This window comes from Pyrgilauda ruficollis, unplaced genomic scaffold, assembly GCF_017590135.1.
Source record: "Pyrgilauda ruficollis isolate IOZ18807 unplaced genomic scaffold, ASM1759013v1 scaffold53, whole genome shotgun sequence".
Lineage (NCBI taxonomy): Eukaryota > Metazoa > Chordata > Aves > Passeriformes > Passeridae > Pyrgilauda > Pyrgilauda ruficollis.
Window position 1 is genome coordinate 3,508,727 of NW_024526933.1, and position 26,561 is coordinate 3,535,287.

At 40.0% G+C, this 26,561-nt stretch overlaps 1 protein-coding gene across 1 annotated transcript in view; it reads right to left on the reverse strand.

Moving 5' to 3' along the window:
* Positions 1 to 6,686: 6,686 nt before the first annotated feature.
* Positions 6,687 to 26,561, reverse strand: part of RMI1 (RecQ mediated genome instability 1) — a 38,096-nt gene continuing 18,221 nt past the window's right edge. Inside the window, exons 2-8 of the transcript XR_005956247.1 lie at positions 15,069 to 15,443; positions 14,456 to 14,552; positions 11,780 to 11,831; positions 11,439 to 11,680; positions 9,942 to 10,016; positions 8,990 to 9,096; positions 6,687 to 7,780 (exon numbers count right to left, since the gene is read on the reverse strand). The gene's annotated coding sequence lies outside the window, so the exon portion shown is untranslated. The remainder of the gene's footprint in view (positions 7,781 to 8,989; positions 9,097 to 9,941; positions 10,017 to 11,438; positions 11,681 to 11,779; positions 11,832 to 14,455; positions 14,553 to 15,068; positions 15,444 to 26,561) is intronic.

A 26,561-nucleotide genomic window follows, 5' to 3' on the forward strand; every position in this document is an offset into this window, starting at 1 on the left:
ACATGGTCAAATGCTTGTTCTCCAAGAGACAGACTCACTGAAGCTCAGCCTCTAATGCTACAGTGAGGTTTCCACACTGTAGCTGTTTGGGATTGTGCCTTTCTTTTGACCATTAGCTGCTTCAGCTTCCAAACTGACCCATACATCAGAACTTGTTCAGCTCTACCAGGGGGAACTAACCAGTCTCTATATTTTATTTTAAAGTTAAAAAAAAAAACAAAACAAAAAAAAAAAAAAAAAAAAAAAAAAAAAAAAAAAAAAAAAACCATAAAAAAACAAACAAAAAAAAAACTGGACTAGGTGAAACCTCTCAAACAAAATGTAAAAATGTATATCAATTTGTTTCTAGATAAATGAGGCAGAGAGAAGGGAAAAACCTCACATCTCTGTAATTACAGGTTCTCTATGATTTTTTGAAGTGCACTTTAGTGTACCTCAGGGATTATAACATGCTCTTATACAATTGTTCATCTTGTCTTGCTTTGGCCAATACTCCTTATCTTCAGTAATGGATTAGTTTTGATCTAGACTACAATCAAAACCCTCATGTTATTTTTCTGAGCACTACACTTACTAAAAAATTGTGTTTTGCAACTTCAGCTTAATGTAAAACTAGTAGCTGCATAATGTTTAACCTTATTATGTGTCCATCCAACTGAATGTGAGTCATGAGAAACATGAGATTCAGGCTTAATGAAATTTAACCAAGCTACTGGTGGGGTGACTTTTGTAACCTGATGATGATGCTTTCCAGGCTGAAGGAGCTGGATCTGCTCATAAAGGAAATTAATTTATTTGAACTAAGGGTTCTGGCAAGACCACTGAAAATATTAAAATATAAGAGCTAGAGTGTGGGTAGAAGGTGTGTTAGGTGTTTGACTGCCTGGCATTAGAATATAATGATGTCAGGGCTTGAAGAGGAGGAAACAATGCTTTGGAAACTCCTTCTGGGACATGGTGGTCCCCAGGGACATGGTGTATCAGCATCTGTTTGTCTGTATTTATGTACATATCTGTGTTTCAAGCCAGGCTGAGTGTGGCATACACTAGCAAAAGCCAAGAGAGTTCTCACACTCTCAAGGTATTTATTATTGATTAGTATTGATTGGCTTGACAGTCAGGCTACTGTTAAAAATAGAAATGTGTTGAAGGCAATCAGTGATTTTTAAGTAAATGCCTTAGCAGTTACCTACATACAGTATGTTCACCCCAGTGTGAATTAATCTAATTTTTTTATTGCACATTCTAATCACAGAAGGTGCATGTGAGAAGGTGCAATCATTCATAAACTCTTAATCTCTCTTATTTATAATGGAAGACAAAAATTACCTCCAAAGGTAATCACTTGTACATTGGCAGCATGTTCTTATCATTTTCATGCACTATTGCCAGGAGGCATAATGCTCCTGTCTCCATATTATGAAGTCTAGATTTGTTTCATATTTCTTGTAGACATAGAAGTTATATAAGTAAATGGCAATGACAAACTATTTAATAGCTGTTTAGGCATCTAACATGTTCAAGTCAAATCCTGGATTTTATGCAATCTGCAAAAAAGGAAGAGAAGAAAAATAATTTCTTTTAAAATGTTTAGCAGAATCCTGTTCCTCACGGCTCACTGAAATAATTTAAGGCTAACTAAATTACTCTTCTGGTAAAACTAAAGCAGAACTTCATGATTCCTCAAATAATATTGAGTTTGGATAGGAGCTATAACAGCTTTTGAAAGAGCCTTCTAGTGTTCCAGCAGTGAATTAATTAATTAATTAATTAATAATTTTGGAATAGGGTGTCTGCATCTTGCTGAAGTTTTTTTCTCAATCACTCTTGGCTATCTTTTAAGTGGGATTCTTATTGTATAGGTCACAGTATTTAGGAAAATTCTAGCAAAGAGCATTTTCAAAGACTTTGTAAGCTTACACACTCAATATTTTTAACTACTCTTACATTACGGTAACCATATACTTCTTCTGTACAATCTGTATCAGGACTGTAGCACAGGAAAAATGAGGGAAATTAATTCTAGCAAAGCAGTTTTGTATGCAGCCTAGCTTATTTCACTGGTGCAAAAAGAAATGGCAATAATACAACGGCAACCAAGTGCAATGAAGCACAACTCAAACAAATGTTACCAGCTGGCTCTTGAAAGAGTTTCTAGGTATAGATTTCTCTGTGTTTTCTCTTTCAGTCTCTGACCTCAAAGCCAGTTTTTACAAAGGAGGTTATAAGGTGTAGCTCAGCAACCTTTGGCAGCTCAGACCCTTCTCCAAAGAGCCTGGGAAGGCTTTTGCTGGTAATCAAGAAGACCCTGGTATCCCTTTGTGGCTCTTTCAGTAAAGCATGGGAATAACTGATAGTGACTTTAATGAGGAGATGTCATGTGATTCTGTTATAAAAATGATCCAGAGTGACACTACAGAAGGTATCATATGGAGAGAAAGCTGGAGTATTAGCTGTCCTCAGTGATGACCTCTAATCCTACTGGGCTTTTTCTTCTGGGGTGAGACAAAGAAAGGCAGAGATCACACAAGTCTGTGGCAAGCAGGGGCATCATCAGGAGCTCTTGGTGACCAGAGAGCAGGATGCAGTGGTGGATACCAAAGAGTAAGAGCTCATCTCCGAGTTACAACCTGTCTTGGGAGAAGAGGAAACTGAGAGTAGGATGGAGGATGAGCACCAGTGCAATCACAGCAACTAAGTGGAGACTGGGAGACTATCCAGGGAGAGAGCCCACTCTTTGCCCTAGGGAGGGGGGCATGCTCACAGAAGGAGTGTGTGAAGGGAGAAAGAAGGGGTTGTCATCCTGTTTCTTCTACCTATTACAAATCCTACAATCTTACTTGTGCAAGAAGGAAACAGATTCTTTCACAGAATGGGACCACTAAGAATTAAGAAGAGTGTGGAAGATCAGACAGCCACAGAAGCTGAGCTGGGTAGTGCCACCGACCTCCTGGCCCTGGTACAGTGGAAGTCATGGGAGAGACAAACTCAAGGCAAGAACAAGAAATGAAGACGTCATGTCTGGTCACTCTGACTGCTCTGAAGAGAGAAGATGTAAGTAGGACATTGGTGGCACAAAAGAATGTAACAGTGACTTGATAACTAAAAAGATTGTGCTGCTAAGGGAACAGGGGCAAAGGGATCCGAGTGGAAAATTTTGCATGCAAGTTAGAGAACTATAAATACTGGTGATTAGTGTAATCAAGTGATTTTTCTTGCATAGCATGGTCTGTGTCCTTCAATCACTTCAGAGGTGCAAGAAAAATTCTGATGTGTAAGTTCTGCCACAGACCACATATTTCTGTAACCTGACAGGAAATCTAGTATTATTCTAGTGAACTATCCTAACCACTCCTCTGTGGCATGAGTGACCTAGTAAATTTCCTGTGCCCAGCAGAGAGTGGCCTAATGCCAGTTTAAAGTGACTCCTGTGAAGCAGCTGAAAAATGAGGCCATGCAGTACCTCACTGGACCGTATCTGTGTAACTTATATTCTTCCTCTCATCCCTACTCTTCACAGGGACCCTTGACCCTCTTTGTCTATAGAGAGCAGCCAGCCTTCTCTATCCTACCTTCACTCACAGGACATGTCTATGGTGTCCTGGCAAATTGCCCTTAATACAGGGACTCTTGGGACTGTCAGGATTATAGTTCATGGCCTAAAAAAAATAAAAGAAAAAAACTCAGAACCTTCAGAAATCCGAAGTTGCAGCACTATATTTCAGCTATAACTAACTATTTATAATTTTGACATTTACTGTTCCCAGATTTTTTTTTGCATAAAAATTTGATTTGGAAGATGACTAACACAACTTCTCACCTTTAGTTGCAGGATTTGTAATTTAATTACAAAATTCTCATGTCATTGCCCTTAGTGTGTCTGTCAGAATTAAAAATTATTATTGTCTTGTAGCTTGTAGCTTGTAAATTTTTCCTGCAATAAAATAAGAACTCTCTTTTACTGTTACAATTTCAAGCACAAAATTCCCAGCCAGTTTGATTTTCATTTCTTTTAGCTAGAATATATTACCTGTAAGAGAGATGAAAATTTGAAAGTCAAAAAAGTGGTCTTTCAGCATAAATCATTATTAGAAATTAATCAGAATTTACCTGAAGTAGAAAAGTCACGTATTTATTGCTGACAGTGTTTAGCAATTACATCTTGGTTATTTACAACAACAACAACCCCCTTTTTTTGCCTTGGGACATGACACTGTGTTTCAGAGTGTCTAACAGTGTTGTGGTATAGCTTTAGAATAAAAAATTAAGAATTTTTCTGTTATATCAATAATCACTTACCCACAGGGAAAGCTTGATAGCAGCAGGATAGACAGAATACATAATGCAGCTAAATAATTTTACCATTATTCCAAGAATTGTTTACTTGTCTGGAAGTTATACATGACTGTGAATGACAGAAAAGGAGAACTTCTGCCTGTGGACAGGATCTGCTCTAGCCGTGGCAAACCCCACAGGACCCTGCCTGATGCTGCACAAACATGGGGTGCCCAGCAACCGAGGGGATGTATGGTGCTCCTCACTACCTATAATCCTCTTCTTATTCTGTCTTATTAAAGCAGATGTCTTATTATGTTGGGTTTTTCTCACTGAGATTCAGAAATACCCCTTCACTGGCTCATTCTCACCTCACTCCACTTTCCATCCCTGTATGAAACAACTCCTTGAGTAGCCAGCCAATATTTCTAGAGAAGATGGCTTGCTCCTTCTAAAAGGTGTATTTGTCATTAGAATTTCAAGTAAGACTGCCTGAGTATTTCCCATTAGACAGCCACCCACAAGTTCAGCTCCAGACAAGCGGTGCCAGATCCAGCACACATATGAAGGGGAACAGATCTACATCCCATCACAGAGTGTTTAAGCTACCCACTTCTTTTGCACATAAACATTTCTGAGTGCAACAAATCATCTTGCTCTCAAAGTTAGCAGATGTGCTACATCCTCACTGTGTTGGATGCTTCAAAAGGGGATAGAAATTGTCCAGATAGGAGTGTCCGATGTTTTTGAGGGCAGTGATATTTTGGGAGCAGTCTTTAGCTCAGTAAATCTGTATGCATTCAAATGCATGCAGAAATAGATCTTCATGTTTACTAGCATGTTTAAATGCTGAATATTGTTTATATTTAGAAGAGCACATCCTCAGAAAAAGGGACCCAAAATGAATTTTGTCTTCTACATTTTCATGGGCTCTCTTGCTTTCCTGGCTTTCATTTAAGCAATTTATTTGGACGGTGCCAGGGTACAGTGGAAACCAGCTCAGCAGCCATTTCTAGTTAAGGCACTGCATATAGCTAAGTATTGGCTTTTCTGAACTGAGCTCTGTTGCTCTGAAATACTTGAGTGACCACATAAACAATGCTTTTCTTTAGAAACATAGCATTTATGTATGCAAGAAATTATGAAATTCCCACCCCAAAGCTGGTGAAAAAAACTTGTCTTGCATAGCATCTGTTGTGGTGCTATTTTGAAGCTAGAAGCCAGAAAGGAGTTTATAGCTATTGTTATTTTCAGACTGTTCTTCAGCTGGGACAATTTGGGCATTCTATAATGGGAGAAAGACATCAAAGCAAAGCTAAATATGGGTGTGTTTGACTCTGTCTTCTAAAAAAAAATGATTTCTTGTAAGGTAAGTGTCTTTTTGTCAGGTCCTTGGGGCCATAGCAAATGAGTACACTAAGAACACACCAGCCTTGCTGACACAACTTCCAATTTGTGCCTGTGCCTGAGCTGGGAAATCTTTAGTTTGAAATCTGAAGGCACAGATCACTAGCTATCTTACAGTATATTATTTGTTAATTTTACAGGATCCAAAATCTACCAATAAAATACAATAGAATATTTATGTTGCAAGAGACCTATCATCTAGTCCCCTTGCCTGACCACTTCAGGGCTGACCAACAGTTAAAGCATATTTTTAAGGACGTTGTCCAAATGCCTCCTAAACACTGAGAGTTTTGGGACGTCAACCACTTCTTTATGAGCCTGTTTCAATGTTTGCCTATCTTCTTGGTAAATAACACTTTCTAATGTCCAGACTAAATACTCTGAACCTGAACTACCTTAACATGGTTTCCATGCATCTTGTCACCAGATCCCAGGCATAACAGGTCAGCATCTCCCTATCCACATCCCCTCATTAGGAAGCTGCACAGATCAATGAGGCCACCCCTCAGCCTCCTTCTCTCCAAACACAGAGTCCTCAGCTGCCCCTCACAGGACATGCCTTCCAGCTTTTTTTTTTTTTGGTTGGCTGGTGATGCTGTGTCTGATGCACCCCGGGATGGGTTTGCCCTCCTGGCTGCCCGGGCACGCACTGCTGGCTCACCCTGAGTTGCTGCCGACCAGCTCCCCCAGATCCCTTTTGCAGGGCTGCCCTACACACACTCCTCTCCCAGCTTATACTTGTGCCCAGCTTTACTGCATCCCAGGGGCAGAATCTGGATTTGTTCTTTTTTAGCTTCATGCCACTGATTATTGCCTAATGCTCCAATGTCTTCCGATCCCTCTCTGAAAGTCATGCTAGGTTCTTCAGCCTGGTCCCAGGGAGGCAACATATTGCCATCAATAGAGGATCTGGTCTGCAAAAAGGTGTTTCCATTCCATACCACAAGGCGTCTCAAATACCATACATTCCTTTTATTTCTTCTTGCATTGGTCTTAATGCAGGTCATGTTATGTATCTTTAATAATCACATTATCACAGCATATTTGGGGGCCTGTCAGGCAGCTCAGCAGACTGTGCAGCCTAACACCCTGCTGAAAGAGAGGAGCTGAACTGCTAGAGCAGATTGCCCAACACTTCTGTCCAGTTGAGATTTGAATGAGGCCAGGGATGCAAGTGCTACACTGTTTCTCAAAACCTCTTCCAGGGTTGACCACCCTTACTGTAAACAATTTTTTAAAAATTAAAAAAAAAAAAAAAGGCAAAAAAAAGCAGCATTGTCTTTTGTTCAAAAGGAACTTTCTGTATTTAAATATATTCCCCTTGTCCTTTTGCTGGGTGCCACTGAGAAGAATGCTTCCCGATCTTTGCTCCTCCCTCACCCACTGAGCTAGTCATTTTGGTTTACAAGGCTATCAGGCTGGTCACACACGATCCCCTGTCACAAGTCCATGCTGACTACTTCAAGTCACCTTCTTGTCCTTCATATACATAGAAATTATTTCCAAGATTATGTCCTCAGGTTTCCAGGGACTGAGGTGAGGCTGAGAGTCCTCTAGTGCCCTGGGTCCTCCATTTTGCTCTTTCTGAAGATAGGAATGACACCTTCTCTTTACCAGTCCCCAGTAACCTCTCCCACTTACCACACCCTCTAAAAGGGAATTAAGAGTGGTCTCATAATGACATCTGCCAGCTCTCACCACACTTGTGGGTGCAACCACCAGGCCTCATGGATTTGCATGTGTCTGCTCTATTCAAACAGTCCCTAAGATGGTCCTCTGCACCAAAGGCAAGTCTTCCTCGCTTCAGATTTTCCCACAGGTGTCAGGGCTTGGCATTCCTGAAGACGAGCTCTATCAGTAAAGACCAAAGCCCAGAAACAGGTGGGTTTTGGCTTTCCTAATTTCATTCCTGTGCATTTGGGCAGTGTCTCTCTCTTCATTTTCTTGAATTCTTCCCTTATGTCCAAGTTCTGTTAATGAGTTCTTTGTTCATCTTTGTAGGTATCCATCCGTCTGTGCTTTAACTCCTGTACGTTCTTGAGGTAATCCCTGGGCATCAGCCAATATAGCTGTTGTAGTTACCTTGCATATTGTTAGTCTTCATTACAGGCATTAGGGTTTTTTCATTTTAAATAAAGAAAAAAAAGAGGAAAAAAGAGAAAATGGTCATGGCACTTGAATATCAGCAAAATTGTTATCCATGTCAGTATTAAAACAGCAAAAAAAATCTGCATTTCAGGTTTTTGTTTTGTTTTGTTTTTTACTTTATGCAGTCTTGATTGTTCTTGGCTAAACTTCTTTACATGTTTTAAAAAATTTAAATATTGTAAGGTTTCACCTTTTAAGTTTGTGCAGTATTTTGAACCTTGTAAAGTTGCCATTTACTAATAAAATACATTAATCAAGCAGTAAATAAATAAAAAGTTTCCTTCCTGAGTCCCAGTTTTCCCCAAGACTCAGTCTTGGGCCAACCCTCTTTAGTATCTGCATCAACAACATGGGTAAGAGGATTGAGTGTACCCTCAGCAAGTTTACAAGTGACACCAAGCTGGGAGGGAGTGTTGGTCTGCTGGAGGGCAGCAAGGCTCTGCAGAAGGACCTGCCCAGGCCGGATCGATGGGCTGAGGTCAATTGTTTGAGGTTCTACAAGGCGAAATGCCAGGTCCTGCCCTTGGGTCACAACACCCCCAGGCAGTGCTACAGGCTTGGGGCAGAGAGGCTGGGCAGTGCCCTGTGGAAAAGGACCTGGAGCTGCTGATCAGCAGTGGCTGAACATGACCCAGTGTGTACCCAGGTGGCCAAGAAGGCCAATGGCATCTTGGCTTGTACCAGCAACTGTGTGGCCAGCAAGACCAGAGGAGGGGTTTTCCCCCTGTCCTCGGCACTGGTGAGGCCCCACCTCGAATGCTGTTCCAGGTCTGGGCCCATCACTTCAGGAAGGTCATTGAGAAGATGGAGTGAGTCCAGAGAAGGACAACAGGGCTAATGAAGGGTCTGGGGCACAAATCCTGTGAGGAAGAATAGCTGGGGGGAGCTGGGGTTGTTTTAGCCTGGAGAAAGGAGGTTCAGGGGAGACTTTATATCACTCCAACTCAGAATATTCTGTCATCTGGAAAGAACTTAAATTAAATGTTTCAATTCTCTACAACTGCCTGAATGGAGGGTGTAGTCAGGTGGGGGTTACTATCTTCTCCCAGAACAAAAGGAAATTACCTCAAGTTGCACCAATGGAGGTTTGGATTGAATATTGAGAAAATCTTGTCAAGAACTGGAGCAGACTGCTCAAGGATGTGTTGAGTTACCATACCTGGAAGTGTTTAAAAGATGTTGCATTTGAGGACATAGTTTAGCAGTGAATGTGGTGGTGTTGCTGAGTTGACAGTTGAACTTAATGGTCTTAAAGGTCTTTTCCAACTTCAACAATTCCATGATTCATGATGCAGTATCAAATAAAAGAACAAGAAACAGAGAGATAGATGAAGTTTTTATGTCACTCCTAATTGAATTTAAATACTAATAAATGGTGATGTTAAAAAAATTGTAAACAGGGAAATACAATATATGGAATTTTTTATTCAAAACAATATTTAATGATGTAATTATATTTTGAGGTATCTTAAAGTATCAATTTACATTTTTTTTTGTGCTGTAAGTACAACTCACACATTGAATTGATATTATTATATTATTATTTTTGGAAGTATCATTTTGAAGAACATCTGAAGAGCAACAAAATCTTCAAGAAGCCTACATTTTATATAAAGTCTATATTTTACATAAAGAAATGAATTATTTACAATTAGGATTAGGATTTGCTAACCTCTCTGCTTCCATGAGCTCAGAAATACCACAGAAAAATCTGCTGTTGCGTAAGGGTATTACTCATTCTGGCCACCTGCTTTAAAGATCCTTTGCCAAATCTCTTTATGGTCAGTTTTGAAATGAGCAAGAATTAAGAAGCATCACTTCTTCAAAGGATTTTCATTAAAAAGGTGGGAGAAACAGTGTTTGCAAATTCATCTCTTGATTTGCACTGTTTAATAGCACTTAGTACTCACAGCTCTTTTTCAGTTCACTCATACAATACCTCCACATATTTAGAACTTCTTAAACCCAGGCCGTCTTTACTTTTACAGAAGGGGAAAAAACCCAACTATTTGAGCACTCCCCAGACACCCAGACTTGAAGTCATTGACCACACTAAAATGATTAAAAAGTTTTTCAGGTCATAATGCCAATACCTTCCTCAAATGGTTTACCTGAAGTGTTTAATCTTTTTCCCAGACAGGAACATAGCTGTGTTTCATGATACAGGTACATATAGGTCTAAAAATCTTTGGAAAAGAAAAAAAATATTTTGAGTTTTTGAGTATTTACTAATTTGTGCCTAATCTCTGTGTATATGACAGGAAGATAGATCCGTTTTCAGCGCTTGCACATCACCTTTGATAGACTTCTATCAGCTGGTTCCTGCTCCTATGATGAGGACAGAAAGGTGATAGAGTTACAATCTACTGTTCTGCCCAGCAAAAGAAACTGCAGTGGTACCAGTTCCTCTTCTTGTGAAAGTCAGAATTATTTTATCAGGAACTGGAGTGACAGCAGTACTTTGCCCCTTGCAAAGAAAAATGCTGCAAGGCAAGAAGGAAATCTAATAATGGAAAGGAACCAAAGAGTCCACACATAATGATCAATTCCTCAGTTACTTAATCAGCTATACAATAGACCATATGGGGATTCCCTTGCCCTTTTCAGTATAGTTCATTAATAAATAGCAAAGTTTAAGCAAACACAACTAAGATGTGTTGTTAATGGAAGAGAAGTAGTACAACATATGCTTGAGGAGGTTCGCTTTGCTTCTTAGCAGTGGTTGTCTGGTGAACCTGCATGTATATATTTTAAATGTCATTGGCAAAAAAAATGATTAAAATGTAATGCTATAGTAAACAGGAGGCCACAGCACATAAGTCTACAGTAAAACAACAGATGGTGCAGGTTAAATCTATTTATTAGCAGTCACTTGGCAAGGAGACTGGAAAAGAGAAACAAAAGAGACAAACAGATGCCAGGTGTAATATAATGACACTTGATATAATAGTTTCACTAAAACATATTTCATTTTCTTATCTCTCTTAGCCTTCCACCAGAAATTTTAAGAGACTACTGTTTCTAAACAGGAATCTTTAAAAATATGCACAGTGCTTACTCTAGGGTATGCTGAACAGCTGGTTTTCTACTGCTGAAAAACAGGAACATTTTTATTACTTTAGTGGAAAACCATGGACAAGAAGCAGTGCAAAGTCATCAAACAGTGATGGACAGCTAGTTTGCCATGGAAAAGCTGGATAGTTTAACCGCTTTTCTGTCTGTTAACTGCTTTCATATTAAACTCCCTCCCCTCTTTGATTATTGTAACACTTCCAGAATTAAGATTTCATTTTTCACAGGCATTATTCTAGTTTTCACTGTGAAGTTCCTGAAGGATTTTAAAGAAAAGGTTTTAGTGTTTTAACGTTTTAGCCTTGAAGTCCTAGTGAGAAATACAGCAGTTTATGTGTTGTGAAGAAAATTATCCTGTTATTGTTCCCTTTAAAGATAACTAAAATGCCAGTGCATTTTTTTTTTCAGGCAATAAGGCTGTTAACTGGGGTGTTAACAACATGGTGATCATCTCACTATTTTTTTCCTCCTCTTCTTTCAAAGGTTTGGAGTTCATGGGAAAAAAGGTAGCTTGGTTACTGTTAAATCAAACTCACCTCATATACTTTTGTAAGTGTAACTTTAATTCTGAGTGATACTGATGATAGCAATCATATCCCAGCCATTGTCAAAGTGAATTTTTATTTCATGTGGTATCACACTCTGTTATTGCTTCCAGGTAATGTGTCCTCTCTTTCACATGGCAGCCTTTTCAGGCAGCTCCTTGTTAGTGCATAGCAAGAGCTGAAAAAACCTACAAAAGTCTCAGATGACCTCTTTTGCATTGTAAAAAAGACACCTGGAATAATAAATACATTAGGATGGGTTACTATCCATTATTCAGTTCTGCGGTTAGTGAACATCTGGCATGGGGAAGATGAGATGCTTATTTACTTACCATCTGTATTAATGTTGATTTGCAGCAGGCAACGCAAGCACACCACTTTCATCTGTTTAAAGGAGGCAAATGAGAAACAAAATGATTTAACTGATATTAAGAGATACAGATTTAAATGATTGTGTATTACATACCTTTTCTTAAAGTATCATTTATACAACTTTTCTTTATGGACTTGAAACAAGACTAACAAGGATTGTGAAAAGTAAGTTTATTTCAAGTTTACAGAATAACAAGAGGTATAACACTGCAGGTGAGTATAGCCAGATAAAAATAATTTTGTTTTGTCTAGCTGATATCATCCAGTAGAGCTGAATCATGCTGATTTTCAAATATAGTTAGGAAAAAAAAAACCCAAAACACAAAAGCAGCCTCTTCTGTAAATTGCAGTTATGAAAGCCTGATAATGTTTGTTTGACCTGTGTTGGCTGTTGATTAGTTCTATGTCTTTGGCCTCCAAATTTAACACCTTTCCATTTTAATGTGCAGACTGCAGATTTGAAAGAAACATATGGACATGTCATGTTTGCAAATCAACAGTAACTTATAAAGAAATGAAATGTTAAACAGAATTAAGAGGAATAGATTATGCTAAGAACAGTCATAAGAACCTTCATAAATTCACGTCTAAGACTGCAGATGAAATAAGTGGCACCGATGAAAATACTAATTAATAAAGATTAGTTAGACTACTATTCATGAAATAAAGGAAGATTATACGCCAATTCATGGATTATTTTTCTTTAATATGTGCAGGGATGTGTTTTTCTCAGCATTGAATGAGCTTCTGGATGGTTTACTAAAAGGAATGCAATCTTTCATACCAAATAGTATATTTAAAAAGAACATTGAACTTTTGACCCATTTATGTCAAAGTAACCCAGAATGCTCTTCAAAAAGGAATGGGCAGAGAAGGAAATGAAAATAAATTCTTATTAGAGACAACTGAGGAAGAAAAAAGAAAGACATCTAAAGGAATATATTTTAAATACAAACAAATTTATGAAATCATCCTTGTTCTGTATCACATGATAGAGAGGGATTACAATATAACTGGGTGAGGAAGTTGGCTGTAAAAGTACCTCATGAGATGCACATGTGCCCAAGACTTGGGCTGCTGAAGAACATTGCAACAATGGACAGGTAGATTGAGCTGCCCAGATTAAAATGTCTCAGGAGAAACTGGACTGGCAAAAAAAAAGGTGAATTACTTCTGACTTGGTGTATATTTATATAAATTTATGTGCATATACATATACAGTTGGAAGGTGTAGGATCCCGACATGATGTAAATGGTATAGAATACAGGGTGGATAATGTCCTAGTCCCAGCCACGATGGAGTTAATTTTTTGCTGTAGCCATGAGGGAGTGGAGCCCTGTTGTAAACAGAAGGTTGATCTATGCCACCTCACATCATTGCTGGGAGAGGGGCTAGGGGGCCTTCTGGCTTCTGGGAAGAAGGGCGTGGTTTCCAGATGGAGGAAAGCAGATGTTTCATTGGCAGATGTTTCATTGTCTTGGACTTTGTGAGCATTTTACATGTAAATCTCCCTCTCTTTGTACATTTTTCTCATTAATATTGTTGCCTTTACTGCTCATTTTCTTGTCTCATTCCTCCTTCCAGTAAATTGTTCTTATCTCAACCCATGATCTCTGCCTTTTGTGCATTCCCTTGGGGTCTAGGGAGGGGAAGTGAGTGGTGGTGTGGTTTTAGCACAATTACTAAATTGGGGAATACCATTCCTAAACCACAACAGTCTTATTGTTCTGCATCCCAGTTCCTATGTTCCTAGCCCCATGTTGAGGATTGCCTCAAAGAGGAAGATCCTGATGCCATATTAAGTTTTATTTGCCCAGAAAAATCACATGATCACATTCTGACCACCTTAGTTTTCCATTCCCAGTAGACAAACCTCTACCTTTAGTAAGTCATCACAATATTCAGTGTGAACCCAGTGCCTGGGACCCTGTTGCTTTCCTCAGCCCTCATCCTTTCAGCAAAATTTCTATCCTACCTCACACAAGGTAGTGACAGCTGTGATTCTTCAGTTATTTTCTACTGGGCTCATATTGGTAAAGAAAAAAAAAAAAAAAAAAAAAAAAAAAAGCCTTACAAGACCTTGAAGGACTAACAAATATAATAAGAATCTGAGTTTTTTGTCACAGATCAGCCAGAGATTTCTGCTGCCTTACCATAAGCTGATTTTTTTATCCTTTTTAAGGTGCAAGAGTAGCTCACAGGGAATTCCAGACCTTTTTTTAGAAAAGTCTGTCAACTTCATTATTTAGAGAAATAATTTCCTGAGGGCAGAATTTACCAATATGTTCCTCCTCTGCTCTTCTGTGTAACAGAGAGAGAGACTGGAAAATACAGTCCTTTTTGATCCTACTTTTTCAGGAATCCCTGGGAAGATGTAAATCTGATAAGGATTGTTATACTTCTGCTTGTGAGACCAGTGAAGAAGACTAGAAATGTATGGCAGCATTTCAAACATCAGCTTGAATCTCCAGCCAAGCCCTGGTTTGGGGGTTTGAGAAACAGATAAGGAGACACAGAATCACATTTGCAATCACCTCTGAGTGGAAGCTACATGGGCTGTAGCTTGGTCTCAGGGACACTATAATGAAGTTGATGGAAAAAAACCTGTTGATTCTGTTTACAAGGTGATACTAACTTGGGGTTGTGGCTGCAGAAACAAAATATGTCACACTTCTCAGAGTCACACATCAATAAACAGGCAAATAACTCAGTTCCACGCCTCTCCTGGTTTTCTGCAAAAATGAAAAAAGTACATATTTGTATTAATATGAAAATCTCTACACCTATATACCTTCATGTTTTCATCTACAGAAACCAACACTTCCATGATTGGTTTAAGAAGCCAGGTGTCTCCTAAGAAAGGCAGGAGCCCCCCTTGAAACTGAAAATGTAAACCTCCTCCCACCAAATTATTACAATTTTGAAATTAAGGGGCTCTCAGGCAAAGAGATGAGGCTAGGAATAACATTTCTTGACTCATGTGTATGACAAAGCCAACAAACAAGCTCGGCTACGGCCCTGGCACCAAACAGAACGCGGAGCCCAGTCCCGGCCTTCTCGGCCGCGGGCGCTTTCCCTCTGCTGCAGTTCCAGGCGCGGCCAGCAGGGGCGCTGCTGGCTCCCGGAGGGCGGGGCAGGTGCGGTGATTCCCCCGCGGCTGCAGGGGGCGCTGTGGGAGCTCGGGGAGCGCGGGGATGGCGGCTGGGCCCAGACGGGAAGGGAGGGGAGAGAGGCCTCGCTCCACAAACCCTGGGGAGCCGATCCCGGTGCTCCAGCAGGACTCTGAGGAGCACCAAGCTGGGACGGCAGGAGTCTTGGCAGGCAGGGGGTGCGGGGCTGCAGCGAAAACTCAGAGCAGTGCCAAAGAAGTAGTGGGGGAAGCAGGGGCGGCCTGGCTCCCAGCAAGGCAGGGAGAGGCGAGCTCAGGATCCCGGGCTCCCAAGCAGACGGGGATGGGTCCCTCTTTTAGTGAGGTGGGTGATGATAAAGTCTCAGTTCAGTGGCTGCTCTCACGAGCAGAGGCCAGGGGCTCACGCCATGGCAGAAGAAGCAGCTCCAGCTCCGGGCTGGGCTCCGATGGCAGCAGCGAATTCCCTTCCCCAAGCAGCAGCTCTGACCGTCCTCTTCCAAAGCCGAGAGAGAGAGAGAGAGAGAGAGAGAGAGAGAGAGAATGAGAGAGAGAGAAGATACCCCTGCCTCATACTTTATCTGCCCAATTCCTGCGGCATCTCTGCCCCTCGGAGAGAAACTCCCAGATAAGAGAAGTGCAACCACATGCCCTCCTCCCCTGATCTTGGCCACTTCTTTTGCTTTACTTAAGTACCCAGTTGTTAGCATTTTCTAGCAACTTATGGGGAAAAATTCTGTAAGTAAAAAGGAATAAAAGGAAAGAAATCTAACCCCAAGAATGATGATAAGCATAGTGGCAGCTAGGATAAGTCTACATCTCTATATAACAGGAGGTTTCAAAAGATCTAGTAATATCATTCAAAATGCCTGTAATGCTGGAACAAAGTTGAATAATCACAAAGTTGTAATTTCTTACACCTACATACTTGCCTTTCTTGAGCTAAATTATAATAAGTAGGTCCAAGATAATAGACCTGCAATCTTCAACCTTAGTGCCAGTAATGGCATTTGCACCTTATTGTTTGCATTCTAAGTTCTGTTGCTGTTCCAACCCTTTATCTACCCTAGGAAGCACCACATTTTTCCAAATATTTCTAAAAAATATCTTCCCACACTGACAAGCAATACAGTATCTCATCTGGAACTGCATGTACACTCATTAAATGACAGTAAATGTGCTCTTTGAAACCGAAATTCAGAGGCTATGTGATATAATAAGCAAGCACCATAAGAAGATTTTTTTGTAACACAGCCTGCATCCCTCCTCCCAGTCTGAGGAACCAGACAGACACATTCACTGAACACAGCAAATCTTTGAGAATCCTGATGCGCACTAGCATTTATCACTATTAGATATTAGGACCCTGTAGGAACCCAGGACATCTCTCTGGATGCCCTGGATGGCTCAAAACCCTGGCAGGGGCTCGGAGACCGTGGCAGGAAGCCAAAGACACTTGGGAATTCAATCTCAACCCATGGAGCATATTACCAACTTTGTATGAAGAATTACAAGTCACAAAAGTTTAAGTAGAATAACAGTAGTTGTCACAGGGTGAAAGGTGGAATTTTGAAGAATTTGAGTATGGGGCTCTACGGGGCAAGATGAAGGGATTTGGGCATTGTCCTGTCCTTCTTCTTCCTAGCCACCATCTTCTCGGTGATGGTGGCACTTTAGGATTGGTGTAGAGTAGAAAGTCACTCTCTAACACAGGTGATAGGTATTGGAACATAACTCTAAATTTTGAATATGTAGTTTGTAGTATAAAAGACAACACCAGCTGGGGGTGGGAGGAGTGTGCCTCAGACTGATGACCTGCAGGACAGACCTCAGCCGGCCAGACAGAACATGTTTTAGATAAAAAAAATAATAAACAACCTTGAGACGCGAGCCGAAGGCTCCTGATCTGTTATTCGACAGTTGGGCTGGGGAAAAGAGACTTTTCTAACACACCTCGGGATCATCTCAACCAGAGGGAACCCCAAGAGGACCCCATAGATAAGAATTTATTTTCTGGTTTTCCAAGCCAGTTTTCACTGGCTGTGAAGGTAATTTTGGGAGCATATAGAAATTCTTGCTGTTGTTCTGGGACACCTTCACCTAGAAAGATTAACTCACCATAAAGTAACATTCTAATTTAAAAAATTGACCCAGAAAATTTCCAGCACAAACTTTGATTGGGTCCAAGACACTTCCAGTCTATCTTTTAGCCTTAAAAAATTCAGCCTGGAATTTATGAGTTTGAATGTTTTTTTTCCTGTACTTGCATGCTGTTGGCCAAGTAAACCATATGAATTTTGGTTTGCACATAGCCATTCAAGAGTCAGAACAAATCGAAATGTGAATTTTAGATGTACATATCCATCTGTGAGTCAGAATTGAACCTGCTCACTGCTCAGTTCTCTGGTGCCAGGTGCCATAATATGCTGTGGGCATTAGAGTTTCACACACACTGTACAGAATAATTGCACTGATTTACCAAAACAATTAGAGAAGACTTCTAGCTATCTTAATGAACTTTCAAGTATCATTATTATGTACCAATAGGAACATGATGACATTCTGAGTATGATTTATTTGTGGCATCACTACTTTCAGCAAAACTAAAAATGGATATGGAAGTCAAATTTGAATAACCTTATATCATAGTTTCTGTGTAAAGGTATATCACAAGTAAGATCTAATTGATCAGAAAATATTTAAATCAGTAAATCTGGTTTCAGCATTTTCAAAAAACCACATTTTTAAGAAAATATCCTGATTGTCCAAGCTGAAGTATATATAAGACATTGTTAGTTCTATGGAGTTTTTGTTACAAAGGCTTTAAACCTCCTAAGTTGGGCAGTTATTTACACTGAGAGAAGATGAAATCGAAAATCTGAATAATTTTTTTCAGAAAATGCTATTACAATGCAATTTTCCTTGTGAAAATTCTTTACAAGTTTTGGTCTTACTCCAGCAAAGAAGAGAAACAAACTTGAGAAGTTTGACTGTTATGATGACATAGAATTCTAGCTTTTTACCAGCTATAATGATATCATTGTTTTCCAGAGGATTACAAAACTAAAGTCAAAATATTTATTCAGACAACAGTACTTCAGTACAACAGAACCTCTTCTGCCAGGGCATCTCAAGAGCACTTAATTAAGCCTTGCAATATTCCAGCCATGAACATCACACCTGCCTACTACAGAAAATACAGAGATTTAATAATTTCCTGACAAAGTAGTAGGCTACCATCATATCTTCTAACTGTTCTTTAACCTGAACATAATGAATATTATATTCTAGGAGCTAATGACTATCATAAGCCAACAAAATACTACTGTTCACAAAAGAAATCTCTGTAAGTCTCAGAGGAATATAAGCCAAAAAGAACCCTTATTTAGTAAGTGGTTTGCTATCTGTAAGTAGGAAAGTTCAAAATAATTTAGTTTCTTTTTTAAAAAAATAAGACAGTTCAGTGTTGAATTATCACATTGGATGATTAGTTCAAGGATCAAGAACACAGGTAGTGATTTTCTTGGTCATTCCAGTAGCAAGAAAGAGTAACAAAAGGAATAGGCAGACTGATCAGTCCAACACATGGATATGAGTCTGATGTAACTGAGAAAATTTTTTGACTGTGGGATGATGTTTTTAACATCTGGTCTGCCAACATCTGTTGGGATGCACCTTTCTCAGAAAGGGAAAAGGGTTCTAACACAGGAGCTAGCAGCACTCATTGATAGAACTTTAAACAAGTTTTGAAGCAGGTAAGAGACAAAACCAGGCTTGCCAGTGGTAAGGAATGGGATGGCATGCCAAAATTTGAGGAACTGAGTGCTAGAGGCATCCTTCAGTCTGCTCCAGGAGGTGTTAACTACAATGAACCACACTTGAAATGTTTCTACACAAACATATGCAGCATAAAGAGTGAGCAAAAGGAGCTCAAAACCATGGTCCAGTCCCAGAGACATGACATCACTGGCATAAGTGAATCCTAGTGGGATGAGCCCTGTGAGTGTTGTGCCATGTTGGAAAGTTACAGGATCTTTAGGAGGGATAGGTAAGTGATGAAGGTGGGTGACATTGTATGTAGTGGAGGACTGGAATGTATGGAGCTTGCAGTTGTCACTGGCACAGCTGAGAGCCTTTGGGAAAAGATTAGGGGACAAAAAATAATGTGGATGTCAGTGTGAGAATCTATTGTAGACTTCCTAGCGAGGATGATAATGCAAATGAATTATACTTCTAGGAACCAGCAGAGACCTGAAAATCAACTCTCCTTGTCCTGACAGGTGACTTCAGCTTGCCAGATGTTAACGGGGGAAACCACACAGATGGCACAAACAGGTCCAGAAGACTCCTAAACGCCTGAATGATTGTTACGGATTGTGTGAGAGCTTTAGACAAGCCCTGCCTTAGGATCAGATTTTTGGCAGCAGCTCTAAATCTCTGCACCTAAATCACTCTGTTTTGCAAGTTCTTAAGGATGCCCAATCAGGTCTATTATAAAATGAGTTATTTACTGAATAAAAAGGAGATTAGCAGAAAAAAGGCCTTAAACAAAAGGCCTTAAGAGCTACTTACTAGACAGGATAAAACAAAACGAACTACTAGTGGATAAAACAGCACATGACATAAAGGTACCTATATTATAGCTAGCAAAGAAATAGAATAGCTTAGGAGTCAATGAATTACCACTGAATTTATGATTGATAGGGTACAATAGTGATGATAGTCCTTTCTCTCAGCCCCCAGGAGAATAATCACAAAGTAGGCATCCTGACTTAGGGGAGAAAGCTCCACACATTTCAGGGAATGTGCGGATTTCTGCTTTGTGAAAGTATGGTGTAGCTTTTGTAGTTTTTGAAGTGAAGTGTCTGTCAGTCAGAAATTCCAGCTTATCTTTCCACATCTGCTTCCGCAACAAGATGTTTACTGTCAGCTGAAAGTATCAATCATGTGGCACTGAAATAACTCACTACAAGGCAAACTGTCCTGATTGAGTTACTTCACCAAGGCTCATCTGAGGCTTATGTGAGAGAAAGATGTCCTGAGTTATTGCACTAGCTACTAAACAACAGATAAGCTCTCCTCTGGTGGGGGGAGAAGCCCTGCTACAATGGTAACTTCATGGTATGCATATTAAAGAAGCTGATTAAAGCTCCTTGATGTGTTGCTACTTAACAGAGAAGGTCTCATGAGTGAAGCACTGATTGGTGCTGTCTTGGCCACAGCGATCATAAAGCAATCAAGTTTAAAATATCTGTTGTCAATTGGAGAAGTGCCAGCAAAATTTCAACTCTGGACAGGAGCAGAGCAGACATCAGGCTGCTCAGAGTAATAGTGAGAACAGTCTTGTGGAGAAAAAGTTTTTGAAGGTGCTGGGGTCCATCAGTCCTGGTCACCTTTTAAGCATCTCCTCTGAAGGGCACAGGAGATGACCAAGGAAAACCAGATGTTTCTGGATTTCAGTAAAGTTTCCAGTACTGTCTCTCGCAGGATTCTTCTGAAAAAAAAAATGGGCAGCCCACAGCTGGATAACCACATCATGGGATGGGATCATCATGGGTCAGGCACGAAGGGTTACAGTGAATGGGGTGACATCAGACTGAGGACCTGTCACTGGTGGGGTTCCACAGAGTCCCCATCCTTGGCCCTCTGCTCTTCAACATCTTCATAAATGGATGTAGGACTGGAAGGGATACTGAGCAAGTTCACAGATGATACAAAGCTGGGAGGAGCTGTTGAGTCCCTCCAGGGCAGGGAGAGGCCCTGCAGAGAGACCTCCACAAATCAGGGGTCTGGGCAATCACCAACCATGTGAAGTTCAACAGGGGAAAGTGCTGGATTCTGCATCTGGGATGGGGCGACCCTGGATGTATGGACAGACTGGGAATGAGATGCTGTAAGCAGTGCCATGGAAAGGGACCTGGGGGTCCTGGTCTTGAGTCAGCAGTGCCCTGGCAGCCAGGAGAGCCAACCCTGTCATGGGGCGCACCAGGCACAGCATCGCCAGCTGGGCAAGGGAGGGGATTGTCCTGCTCTGCTCTGAGCTGGGGCAGCCTCACCTCGAGTGCTGGGGGCTGGTTTGAGTGCCATAATATGAGAAGGATCTAAACCTATTAGACTGTGTCCAAAGGAGGCTACAAAGATGGTGAAAGGCCTTGAGGGTAAGCCGTATGAGGAGCAGCTGAGGCCACTTGGTCTGTTCAGCCCAGAGGACACTGAGGACAGACCTCACTGCAGTTACAACTTCCTAAGAGGGGAAGAAGAGGGGCAGGCACTGATCTCTCCTCTGTAGCGAACAGTGAGAGGACCCAAGGGAATGGCCTGAAGTTGTGCCAGGGGAGGTTTAGGCTGGACATTAGGAAAGGTTTTTTACCCAATAGTGGCTGTGCACTGGAACAGGCCCCCCAGGGAAGTGGTCATAGCATCAGCCTGACAGAGTTCAAAAGGCATTTGGACAATGCTTTCAGGCACATGGTGTGACTTTGGGATTGTGCTGTGCAGGGTCAGGAGTTGAATTCGATGAACCTTCTGGGTCCCTTCCAACTCAGGGTGTTTTATGATTCTATTCTATGAGTCTATTATTGTAATCAAGAGATGCATCTTTTATTTGTTAAATAAGAGACCACTATTACATCTGAAATGTGGACTAATTATTCTAAATGCATTGATCAATTTGTTAAGAGCTTTTAGGTAAAAATGTAGAGTCTCTGTTGCTGCCACAGTAAGGTTTACCTGAAACAGCCATATTCTGCTCACTGATACAAATACCACCTCCTTTTACTTAATTTCAGGAAAACATCTCAGAAGTACTCTAGGCCAAAAAGGGATGATAAATGATTTTGAGATAGAAAATTGAAGTGCATTGATTAGAAGCAATTTTTTATGTTTTACACAATAAAAAGATTAACTACATGATTCATGGAGACAATTTGCAGAGCAACTTCTTCTCTCTAATTGCTGCTGGACTAATGTAGAAGCACCCTCCTAGAAAGCAGAGAAATCCATTTACCCAATCATATAATTTAAGCAGTCAAGAGGAAATAGTGGATTTTTCCATTACCTTTTATATTAGCTTTGCTATATTCCACCTGTGACCCTTATTTTGAGAGTGCTGTGCTCCTTTAAACAATTCTGTAAGCACAATAAAGTTCCACTTCAAATTTTTTCAAAGTAGACTGAGGACATTTCAAAAAAATCCATAATTAGGGACATAGCCAATCTCACTAATTCCTTGTAATCTACTGTAAAACTAAATTATTTGCTAAGAGGTCTAATAAATTCTCATCTTCAAGAGCAGGAAAGAACATTTTCTGTATTTCTTTTGGAAGAAAAACTAGATACTATTCTCTTCTGATTGCTTACTCTGTGGTTGTCCCAGGATCTGCAAATTTTGGTTTTAGTATTGTTTGAGGCTTTGGGGATTTGTAACAGGAAATAGAGAGTCCTATTTAAATCAAGATAGGATTTATTTTCTTTTAGTACTGTTCATGGGATAATAGATAGCTTTTTGCTGCTGGAGAGGTAGAAAACATATTCTTAGCTCCACTCATTGTATCAAGTCACAGTACACAGAATAATTATCTTTATGTTCCAGATAATTCCACTCAGAACCATTTCTATTAATTGCTGGAACTGCATTAAAAAGAATAACATCAGTAAAAACAACACTGGGAGCAGAAGTTGATTCTGTGCAAAGCTTTTTACGTTTTTTATTGAAATAAGAACTTGTTTTGAAAGGCATTTTCAAAAACACCCAGAAGAAAAATGCAAATATATTTGAAGTAAGTATTCTTCATTATTTCATACTGAAAACAAACAATATCAGTAGCAGTGTCAGGTTCCCTAGGAAGGTGAACTACTTTTATACATTGTTTTCTGATTTTCCAATGAATGTATGCTGTAAATGCAATGTGTTGTGACACTTCAAAATATTTTCTCTGTTATAGCAAAACCAAATTAAACAATTTATGCAGTAATAACAGCTTGAATTCTGCATTACACATACAAATGCTCCCAAAACCATGAAAAATTGTTACAGCTTTTAGGGTAGGATAATTAAGATCTGTACAGAGAAAACAGAAGAACTGAAAATGCCAGCTTATTTCTTTTAATTACAGTGGCTCTATTTATAAAACATTAATATAGCTAATAACAGTCTCATTGTACAATGCTCTGATTTAGAATATAAGAGAAACATGCAACTTCCTGAAATCTGTATTAATCTTAACTGCAGTAATTCAAAACCAATGTTAAATATCAGCTACTTGTCTAAATACTGATTTGAATGCATCATTTAGCTACTGTAAGAGCAAGACTAGCATAGATACACCAGTGTTATAGTATTTGCAGATATTTCAGCAGTACCTAGGGTTTTAAAACGGGTCTCACAATTATGTGATTGGGATGTTAGGGAAAAAGAAAGGTGCTAGTAAATATACATTTTGCAAAGGCACATTTTAATTAATATATTACACATACCTAAACATGGGAAGTAGTTTTTTAAAAATAATTAGTATCTCAAAAAGGGGTCAGTAGTTTTGATCTGCCTACTGCATGTGCTGGTAATCCCACTACATATAAAGAATTTACTGATGATTTAGATAAAATGAGCTAAGTAAATGACTCTTGAAAGGACTTCTCCAAACCAAACAGAGCTCATGGCCTGCTCCAGGAAAACCAGGGAAAGAGTGAAAAACAGGCTGTGATGTCCTATTTGAACCGCAGGAGCTGGATTAGCAAAAACTGTCAAGCAAGAACAGACTTGAATGTTAATATCAAAACACATTCTGATAAGCAAGCTTTCAGATTTGGACAATGTATATGTATTGTCCAAATATATATATATATAGATAGATATATAGATCAATATATACTGATATTTGAAGCAAATTTACTAAAGAAACAACTTTTTCAAACTAAGAGATACTGTATTTTAAAAATAGATGGTGACTTTGAATACCACAAAACATCCATTTTTTAGTGCTGGAGGTAGTTGTCAGCACTTAATGTCTTTGTGGATTCAGTTGTGGATTTCATAAAGGTTTCCCTTTCTGCTACTGTGACCATATCTTCTTTTCCATTTCTTGATAATGAATTGCACAGGTTGCAGACCTAAAATTAGAACCATGCAAATAAGCCCATTTTATATCAGAGATGCTGATATAATGACCATTAAGATATGATTGCTAAGGGGCAGAAGACGGGCCAGAAGTTGTACCTAGCATATATAGGACTCCACTGGCAAAAAGTGCCTTGGTGATTCTACATGATAAATACAGAAATTACACAGCTGTGGATAAGTAAAATTGGCACATTTATAGGTCATATTCCACTTTTGTCAGGATAAAAAAAAGACTTTCAAATAAACCCACTTTTTGTAGGTCTAACTGCATCCACCCTGGGATAAGCTTTAAGAATATCTTAAGAGTTGATAGTCTTCAAAAGGAAAACATTCCATACTTTGACCCTAAAAAAACTTTACAGCTGCTTATATTTTTATAGACATGGGAAAACACATTTGAAATTATCTACCTTTTTTACCTTTCTTCTCTCTTATCTCTATGCTCATAGGCACTGCATGTCCAGCCTGGCTGCCTGTCCTTTTCTGCTATACCATCAAACTTCCATTTATTTCTAGCCCTGCCAGTTTCTAGAGTTCCAACTTTTAGCATCTGCCCATTTATCACCACCATCTTACAGTTCATGTGCAGACCCTTTCCCACAGCTGTTCAAGTTTCTCACCTTAGTTGTTCCCTTTTTCTTCTGCAGGCCTCCACATAACCAAATTTCCTTTTTCTTTGTCTATCTGGACCTTGCCTGCCTCTTACATTTCCTGCTTTTACTTCCTGGTGTTCTGTCCAGGCAGGTACTCAGAAATTCCAGAGTCCTCTGCATCTGGACAACCCTTTACAAAAAAAAAAAAAAAAAAAAAAAAAAAAAAAAAATTGTTGTAACATTCATGCTTTCTTTTCCTCTAGCCTCTGCCTTATCCTTACTTTCTGTCTTCTGAAGACTCAGCCCTCTCCACTTCATTTGCCCATTTCTCTCTTTCAGAAGTTGAGGTCTGCAGTGCAGGAAAAACTCCTTTCCTCTTAGCTGTTGTGCTAAGCACCAGGGTGCCACTGGTGCCAGCGACAGCAGCTCAGCAGGCATTTCAGTTTAACAGGCAGCACACATCATGCAGTCTAGTTAAAGCAGAGTGTCTTTAAAGGGAGGGGTTGTGTGTGTAAAGTGGTGGCCAACACAGACCCTGCTTTCAGTCAAGTATCTATACCATAGTGTATACCAGAGCAAGATGGTAGTGCTGCCTCTCTTCCAACTCTTCTGTGGTTACCTGAATTGAAATAAAACCCAAAATCCTTAACTTTGTAGGAAAGTGAGTGTGGAGAAAAATTTTGAGAGTATGCATCCTCAGGCTTGCATATCAGTAACAAAAACTTAATCTTTTTGAGATGCAATATAAAAAAGTTGTTACACAAGTAGTAGCTTTTAGAGCAGATCTAGATTTTCTAGAGCAGATCATCCTGAGTGTCATTGCATGGCATTTGCAGCCCATATGGAGGAGCTTGTGAAGGGCACGTCCTGCTTGAACAACCTGATCTCATCCTATGATCACCCTATGAAGTGGGTGATCCACTTAACAAACGAGGAAAAGGCTCTGAACATTCATTGTGTGCTTGGACATTAGTAAAGCCTTTTTCAACATTTTTCACAGCATTCTCCTGGAGAATCTTGGATGGATTCACTGCTCACTGGGTTAAAAGTTGCCTGTTGTTGAATGGAGTTACATCCAGTTGGTGGCCAGTAACTACAGGTGTTCTCCAGGGATCAGTATTGGGACCATGCTCTTTAATATCTTGATCAAGGATCTGGAAGAGGGGATTGAGCACATTTAGTAAGTCTGCAGATGAATTAAGTTGGGTGGGAGTGTTGACCTGCTGCAGTGTAGGAAGGCCCTGCAGAGGGATCTGGGCTGAGGCTGAGAACAACAGTATGAGGTTCAACGAGGATGACAATGGTGTGGTCAGCAGGACTAGGAAAGAGATCGATCCCTGTATTTTGCCCTGAGGAAGCTGTACCTTCTCTTGGGCCCCTCACAAGAAGAAGAACATTGAGGGGCTGGAGTGTGTCCAGAGAAGGGCAAAAAAAGCTAGTGAAGGGTCTGGAATACGAGTCCAGAACTTGAGGAGTGGCTGATGGAGCTGGGGGTGTTTAGCCTGGAGAAAAGGAGGTTCAGGGGAGACCTTATCACTCTCTACAGCTCCCGGACAGGAAGGTGCAGCCAGATGGGTGTCAGCTTCTTCTCCCAGGCAACCAGTGGCAGGACAAGAGGTAATGGCCTCAAATTGCTCCAGGACAAGTTTAGATTGGATGTCAGTAAAAATTCTTTCACTGAACAGGTTGTCAAGCATTGGAACAAGTTACCCAAAGAAGTGGTTGAGTCACCACCCTTGGATGCATTTAAAATGTGTAGATGTGGAACTTAGGGACATGGTTTAGTGATAGATTTGGCAATGCTGAATGAATGGTTGGACCCAATGATCTTAAGGATCTTTTCCAACTGGAATGAGTCTATTATTCTAAGTAAAGCATTATTTCATATCTTAAGGTTAGAATT